General features: G+C 41.6%; 1 protein-coding gene across 4 annotated transcripts in view; it reads right to left on the reverse strand.

The window, feature by feature from the left end:
* Positions 1 to 8,411, reverse strand: part of mim (missing-in-metastasis) — a 131,960-nt gene that overhangs the window by 71,754 nt on the left and 51,795 nt on the right. The gene's annotated exons all lie outside the window — the stretch shown is intronic.

The following is an 8,411-nucleotide window of genomic DNA, read 5'->3' on the forward strand; positions in this document are numbered from 1 at the left end:
GTACGCCATAATCCCTAAAATGCAAAATCCACGAGCAAGACACTTAGGCGTGGAACTAAATGGTTTTCAATTAGGAATACGTAATAGAATTGATAATTAATTCAAAGTTTTAATGTAACTAAATCAAAGTGTAAGATTTGCCAGTCAATATTAATCATTTGCTACAACAAGTGTCCGAAAGGTTGTCCGTTGTTGTCACATTGGCAAAAGTTTCCTTGGAAATTGCAGGACACTTAGTAATAATTAGCTATTTTAACTATTCAATTGTTTCTGATGGGGCTTTGAACAGTGCAGATTTCAACCGCCCCCACAAAAAGGATTACAAGGGCTCGAGACGGAGAGACCTACAGGGCCATTCTATTAGCCCCCTCTTCCAATTCATCTTGCGGGGTGTTTGTTATCTACACTGCCTAACGGGTAAAACAAAGCATGGCGGCGTCCCACCTTGCTGAAATCTTATTAAATTTTCGCCCTTTTCGTCCTGCCGATTGTCCAGTTTATAGATTATCCGCGGTTCAATGGCATTTTCTAGAATATTACGTTAGATTGCCCGTCAATAGGCAAACGCCCTATGATAGCATTTCCCACGATCTCGACCCAAATATGTTGATTTTGCGGATACTGAGTGCTTCCTTCTCTCATAACATGAGGGTTCGGATTACTTCAGATTCTCGAATTTGTCCGCATTGAGAGTGCCATTCAAGTAAAATGTGCAGTCATGACTAAAACAACCGTTCAGAAGTGGCAGGGGGATTCGTGGGTAGTCGAAGCCCCCGTCACCTCGCAATATTCAATTCGTGGGTCTGGATCATCTTCATTGAATTTCAGATGAAGTTCGATTTTGTACGAATTAAATTTTAAAAATTTTCGAAACAATGCTGGTTTAGTCCAGCTGAAATGGGTGCTTCACGGGTGGACGATGGCGTGTTTTGGACGAATTGTCCATAGGTGCTTGACGGATGGACGATGGCGTGTTTTGGACGAATTTTCCGAAAACTTCGATTTGAGTAAGCTCACGTAATATCCTAAATTGATTCCTTTCTCGTTTCCCACTGAAACGGTCTCTTCAGATTTTTGTCCTTATTTCCTAACGTGGGAAAGATTAATGTTCATTCCAGGACGTCGCTGGCAAAATACTTCTGCGGTGCGTAAAAGGTCACGTTCCTCAGCACCATAAATAAAATGATTTTAACTCGTTCCGCAATTGAATAAACCATTTTTCGATTGTAAATTTACGAGAAGAAGCACGAAGTGAAACTCAGATAATAAACAGGGCTCGACGAGTCACTGGCCAGAAAAACCATTCGTTAATACCGACAAAACAAAAATATCTCATTTTTCACATTTAACATTAATATTAATTCTTTAACGATGTGCGTCGAGAACATTAATATAACGAACACCTATTGTAAAAAAAACATTAATATTAAACGGCTAACCTTACGCTTAGATGTAATTACAATACAACCTTGAATTAATTACCAATTCGATTACTTATTCCTGATTGAAAATCACTTAATTCAACGCCTAGGTGAATTACTCACGGATTTTGCATTTTAGGCATTATCGAATACATTCGAGGGCGGAACTCCAGAAGCTTTGGTACCGCTGGAAAGCTTATTAAAAATGTTTGACATGTGACGATCGTGTCCGTGCTGGGCCGAGTGGACGGGGTGTATTTGGTAGAGGACAGTAAGCTCATCATCCCTGAAATAATGCGGTTCCGGGGGGGAACAACTGAGAGAGGAAGGGGGCCTTAGTGGGTAGTCAGCATTCCGCTGTCCACCGGAGCCCCATACGGCCAGGCCGATTACCGTCACGCCAACAACGGCCTGGCGAAGTGCGCAAATGCATTTCCCCTACCTCTATAAAAGGAAAAAAATAAGCTCGTCATACCCTCACCGATCATCTTCCCTCATCATATTATGGTGGACGCGTTTTTGGATTTTTCCATTGCAGCCATAATTTGCAACATTCATCTGGCATATGTATTTTCAAAAAGTCCACCCTGTATAACATATTTATAATGATTTACCGTTTCGTAATTTGGAAGATAAAGGTAACTGCCGATGTTGCCAATATGACGAGACATCTGAATAAAAGTTGGGAAATAGAGGCAGAAAATACCGTGCGGCTCCCCCTATTAACAAATAATTGTTAAACAAGAAATCAAAAACAGCATTAAATGGAACGAAAATAATATCTTTTGACGTTTGTTTATTTTTGGAATTGTTGTTGCGTCACCGGTAGCGCAAAATGGACGATTTTTCCAAATTGCAACATGGGCAAAGGGACACTTCAAATTAAACGCCCCAAATGAATGCACTCAACAGTGTATTGCGATTTAACATCTCTCGATTACAATTTGAGAAAAACAGGTATAAATTTGGTAAAAAATGCAGTGCAAATTCAGTTAAATAGCACGTAAACAATGAAGAAACTTGTTTATTGATAGGAAATTGGCTCGCTTTCGATTTCGTGCTCGCAAACAGTCTTGAGTGACAAAAAAGAACGAATAATAAACAAAAGTACTGCAAAATCGTCCATTGACAATAGGAGACCTTGCTCATGTTACGAGAATTTCATCTTAACCAATCCTAACCATTTTAAACGACGTTTCGTACCTCAAACGCGTCAAATCCCGATTGGTTCCAAACACACCAGTTTTTTTTTTTTTTTTTTTTTTTTTGTAAAAATGACGTCGCGTTAAATCCATCAAACAATGATTTCTGCCTGCCGGGACGTCATGAAACGCAATATTACAGAAGATGGGACTTGGATTTATCTATACGACCCGGAAAAAACCCATCAATCAAGCGGATGTCGTGCAAAAGGCGAACCAAAACCGAAAAAATCACGCCAAACTCGGTCAAAAATTAAGGTCATGCTGACAGTTTTCTTCGATAATCGCGGCGTGCAGTACGAATTCATTCCGCCAGGCCGAACTGTTAACAAGAAATGTCGTTTGAGTGAAGCTATTTGCCTGAGGAGGCCCTAATTAGGGGCAGAAACATCTTCGCTTTCACCCTGCGATAACTCACCGTTCCAGGCATTGGTTCTTCGAGAACATTTTGCCAGAAAGTTGACCCGCATTGTTCCACGACCGCTCTATTCGCCTGACTTAGCACCGCTGGACTTCTCGCCGTTCGACAAGCCCAAAAAACCGATCCGGGATTACGGTTTCGACGTAATTGAAGAGATAAAAGCCGAATCGAAGGAAGCATTGAAGACTATCCCGGAAAATAACTTCTCTGGTAGTTCCCGGGATTGGAAAAAACGATGGCAAGAGTGCATTGTGTACAATGGAGAGTGCTTTGAAGACGATGACGTTCGAAAGAATAGATTCGTTTTATAAATAAATCGACCTTATTTTTTGCTCACAGTAGTATAAAAATACTTTTTCTCGACAACAACAAAGTTTTAGTAAATTTCTTAATTCTTTGAGGAGACCGGACTGTCTTCTCGTCAGAAGATATACAGAGTGGCCCATTTAAAACAGTCCACCTGAAATATCTTCAATGGAATGTCTTTTCCGGAAAACCCCGAGACACGCCCATTTTGCTTTTAAGGGCGACATTTGTAGATCATAAATTCGCAGGAGTAGTCGTCCCCCCTAAACGGGGCGACAACCACTTCAAGAATCTCAAATGGCACGGAGGATCAAGTGGGACTCGTTTATTTCCATAAAATAATAACGTCTTTATGCAACCTCTTCCCGAACGTTTTGCAGCATTTCGGGGGCTATTTCATCACTTGCGCTATCGCTATTCGGTGGCGATAGAGAGGCAGACTTCGTGTTATAAACAAAAGTTTTTAAATGATCCCATAAGAGAAAGTCCAGTAGTGTTAAATCGGGAGATCTTGGGGGCCACTTAATGAAACCTCTTTTACCAATCGAGTGTTCGGGAAAATCTTGATACAAAAAGTTACGTACAGGAACCGCACAGCATAGCAGAGAGCTATTCTAGTGAAAAAATACATCATTCCCTGGAATTTGATCGTCACTTCCAAGGATATCCCCAATGTGAGGATAAATGAAGTCTTGAAGTAGATCGAGGCACGATTCACTGGTCAAGTTATCAGGTAGAAAAGAATGCTCAACGTTATGATTTCCCAAAAAAACCCAGTCCATACATTCAATTTTTCTGGTCACTGTGAATGCTGTTATCTCATAATTCTAGAATTCACATCGCCCCAGTATCCGCAATTATGTCTGCTGACGAAATCATTCGGAGATAATGTGCATTCGCCAGAAAACCATCTAGAATATGGAAAATTGGGAACGATTAACGTGCTTCCACTCACCACCTCAGAAAATTGCATACTGCGATCTGGGTTATTTTCATTGAACTCATGAATAAGATGCATCATATAGGGATGGATGTTATGCCTTTTCAAGATCCTCTGAATACTGCTATATGGAATAGCTGATGTTGCTTTTAATTTAATTCTCGGGTGCTTGAAATCAACTTTTCTTGGTTTACACGATCAAGTTCGATATGTCCCAAAATGGCAATCCGTGCAGCCTCGTTGGTGGCGATGTGTCGCCTTTCATGTTTTTCGTTGGTAACGGATACGTTTTCCATGAATTTAGATATTGAATTCGTCACGCAGGGACGGCTCAGATTCTCACCGGGACGCCTTCCATTAAAAATTCTTGCCATTTCTCGGGCCATTTCATGGTTTTTGAAACAGACGGTGACAATTTCAATCCTCCATGCGGTGGCGTAAACCATGATGCTTCGAATCGTCGGATAAATCGACAAATTTCGCGGCACAATCTTGTCCAATGTAAAGTCGGAACAACACCACACGTGCATTGCTGATAAAACCCATCACCTTATCTCAAGAGTTCGATGACAAACATCATTTTCTGCAGTACTGGTGACTTCATCATCATTAAATTTAGATCATTTTTTTCGATTTATTTCACCGATGCGCAAAAACGGTTTTTTTTTACAATATGCAGAGCCGGAGCAGAAAAATTCAGTGTACTCGTAAAGGAAATTGAAATACCTCCGATTTGACGTGCCCCTCGACCCCCCGCTCCATTTAAAATTCCTGAAGGGGTTGCCACCGCGCTTAGGGGGGCGACTTTACCAGCTAAAAATCTCCCCTTTAAAAGTGAAATTTACGTTCGTCTCGGGGTTTGCCGAAGAAAGAGACTCGATCCGAGATGGTTCGGGTGGACTGTTTTGAACGGGCGACCCTACATGAAACCGATCATGTGTTTCTGTACGATCGCATTAAAGACCATCAACTTCTTACTTATACATCCGGCGATTTGCCGCTAGTTGAATTATTGTTGCTGAGACATGATTAAAGCTCAATATGAAAAAAAAAAAAAAAACGAACCTCGATTGACGTGGTAAGTAGAAATTGGCACGTCAATGCAGTTTTTGCCGGTAACATTAACTGGAAAGCATCGACACTTCCATCTAATTGAACTTTACTTTAAAAACATCCGTAAGAAACATCTGACAAACGTTTGAGACAAAAAAAAACTGATCTACTAGCGACTTTAAGAGTGACTTGCGCCTTGTGGCAATTGAATTTGTGGAAATAAAAGCAAAACGTCACGCGGTTCCCATTTTTGACCTTCTCAATGCCGTACGCAATTTGAATAATTAGTCACAACTATGCTAACGAACAGCCTTAGCGTGATAAGTGAATTGTGTGATACTTTCACGAAAGCCTTGACACAATGGCTCCCCGAACACTGAGATCGGCAATATTATATTTGTTTACGCGTAAACAAATCTCAGAAGTTGCAAAACTACCCAACGGTACCTGGAGCTTTGCCCCATTAAGAGACAGCAAGATCATCGCGGTTTCGAACAATAGACTGGGCGAGATTGTACAGGGTGTCCCATTTTCGTCGCAATCGTGAGATATCTCGGTTATTAGCAAAGATAGAAAGACGTTTTCGCGAACCGTCGTCATTTTTAGTGAAACTAATGGCGAAGTTGACAGAACCGATTCAGCTTTCTTGTTGTGTGCACTACAGGGCGTTTTGGAAAATACTGCATTTTGCCCCCCCTCCCCCCTCATAGTTTGAATATGCATCAAGTTATCGAAAATGTAAAAATGGTGCCCGATAGAGATTTTCGCGTAGAATTCAGTGGCGCACTCAGGTTTGATTTATAGTTCATAGTTTTCAAGGTGTGAGCCAAACTTCTGTTTTTTTTTTGTGTGTTTTGGTGGAACACCTCGTATATTCATTACATTGATGCAAAATCGGATAAAGGAAGACCGAAATTCTTCATTGCGAACCAAGAAGAGGAAATCTTCGTCCGCATACGCGAGAGCCCAGAGACTGGCATCGGGCTTACCGCTGCAACGACGAGGGTCAGTAAATTAACAATTTTTACGGAAAGGGGAGCTATTTCCATACCACTTCACGTTCGTTCAAAATTTATTGCCAAGGGATTTTCAACCTAGAGTCAATAAATGCAATTTGTTTCGTTAAAAAGGACCTCAGGAATCGTTGTTCTTTAACAGAAAAAGGGCTCACCGACGAGCGAACATTTACAAGAGGAGGTATGCACATTTAATTGGGGAAACGGCTGTTGTTGCTACACAGAATTCATTTAATTAGAGAATATCAATTTCAATGTGAATTTTCAATTAACGTATGATGTGGAATTTTGGGCACGTACGATTTTGGGCCCAGTTGAAATTCCCCGAAAACTGAATGGAGAACGATATTTCGGTTTCTTGACAAATAACTTAAACCCAGTTCCTGAAGATCTTCCTCCGGCCTTTGAAGATGTTCCTCCAGCCTTTGAAGATGTTCCTCCAGCCTTTGAAGATGTTCCTCCAGCCTTTGAAGATGTTCCTCCAGCCTTTGAAGATGTTCCTCCAGCCTTTGAACATGTTCCTTCAGCCTTTGAAGATGTTCCTCCAGCCTTTGAACATGTTCCTCCAGCCTTAAGATAAAAGACGTCTTCGGTTTATGTAATACGGCGTTCCTGCTCATTACCCTATGCACGCAACGGACATCTTGAATATGGATTTCTCACACAGATGACTCATCCGAGGCGAATGAAATCCGTGGCTAATGCGAAGTCCCGACTTAAACCTATTAGATTTGTTTTTTCGTTTTTCGTCCGCTTTATTTATCCAACGTTTGTGGGACACCCTGTATACAAGTGGCAATTTGTCATCCATTTAAACTCAATTCGTAGCAGAACATATGACATATTATTTATCGTCACTGACGCAATTACAGAAAGATAACTTGTTCAAAAACTGAAATTACAACCTTCACTGTCCGTTGCCCATTATCGTATATTAAAACGAGAGAACTACAAAGCAGACAACAATGTTATTTAAAACGTAAAAGTCGGTACTGGCAGCTATAAAACAAAATTGCCACATATCTCAGCTTCAGGTCTGGCACTTCTTGCACAAATCCGACCTCCAAAATTATAAAGTACATATGTCGTCGGTATGCCCTTTCGACCCACGAGCTTTCACGATGCGTAGCTGTAACGTCCATAACGCGGAAACTGGTTGCGGTTCTTGATAACAACCAACTCGATGTTTCAATTTGTTAGCGAGATTGCAGTTGACCGCAAGAATTTTATCGTGGTCGAAAATGATTCTTTTATCGCTTGCGATTCATTCAAATGAAATGTGTTACAACGCCAAAGAAGCAGTTATTCGGGAAACACACGGTGTGGTTTTTATTCGGGTTTAAATTTCGTACGGGCCCGAACGTTTCGCCGCACGACGAACCGAACGCCGAATAAAAAACCATCAATGCGGGCACGCCACATTTGGCGGGGGATTTCCCCGTAGCATTTGTGCTCGTGCTCGCGCGAATTTCGTCCCGCCCGAATTGGCGTTCTGTTCGGCGTTCGGCGCGTTGCGCGGCTAAACGTCCCGATCTGAAACCTCTAGAAGTTAGTAAAATGCTGTTCGCTGGACGAGGAAAACCCAATGTAGAAAGGTCGATCAAACGTTTCTACCACTAGTACGGAATAAATGTAGCCTTCTCTTGGTTGCTATGACGTTTTTCATGGGAAATTGAGTATGATAAAGGAGCGAAATGTGGCTGTCCTCTGGGATAATTATCGGCATATAATACAAGCGGCGTTAATTCGAAAAAAGAAACTTCGGCCGTCCAGATCGGAAAGGGCAAACTAGGCCCTTCAGGTTTGAAAACGGGACGCTGGCGACAGAAAATGCTCTATGAAGCTGCATAGAGCACCAGTTAGTGGACAAGACTTGCTACGCGCTTCAGGGGCACGCCCAGAGATGAACCTGTCGATGACTTTCATGTAGCACGGAGAAGATGTGACTGCTCCAGTCTTTCCATCGTGACAAGGAGCATGGATTTTTTCATAGAATAGATTTGGAGCCGCCATTTTGATTTCAAAATGTGCAATTCATACTTCAAAACATAT

The sequence above is a fragment of the Euwallacea fornicatus genome, chromosome 31 (assembly GCF_040115645.1).
Source record: "Euwallacea fornicatus isolate EFF26 chromosome 31, ASM4011564v1, whole genome shotgun sequence".
Lineage (NCBI taxonomy): Eukaryota > Metazoa > Arthropoda > Insecta > Coleoptera > Curculionidae > Euwallacea > Euwallacea fornicatus.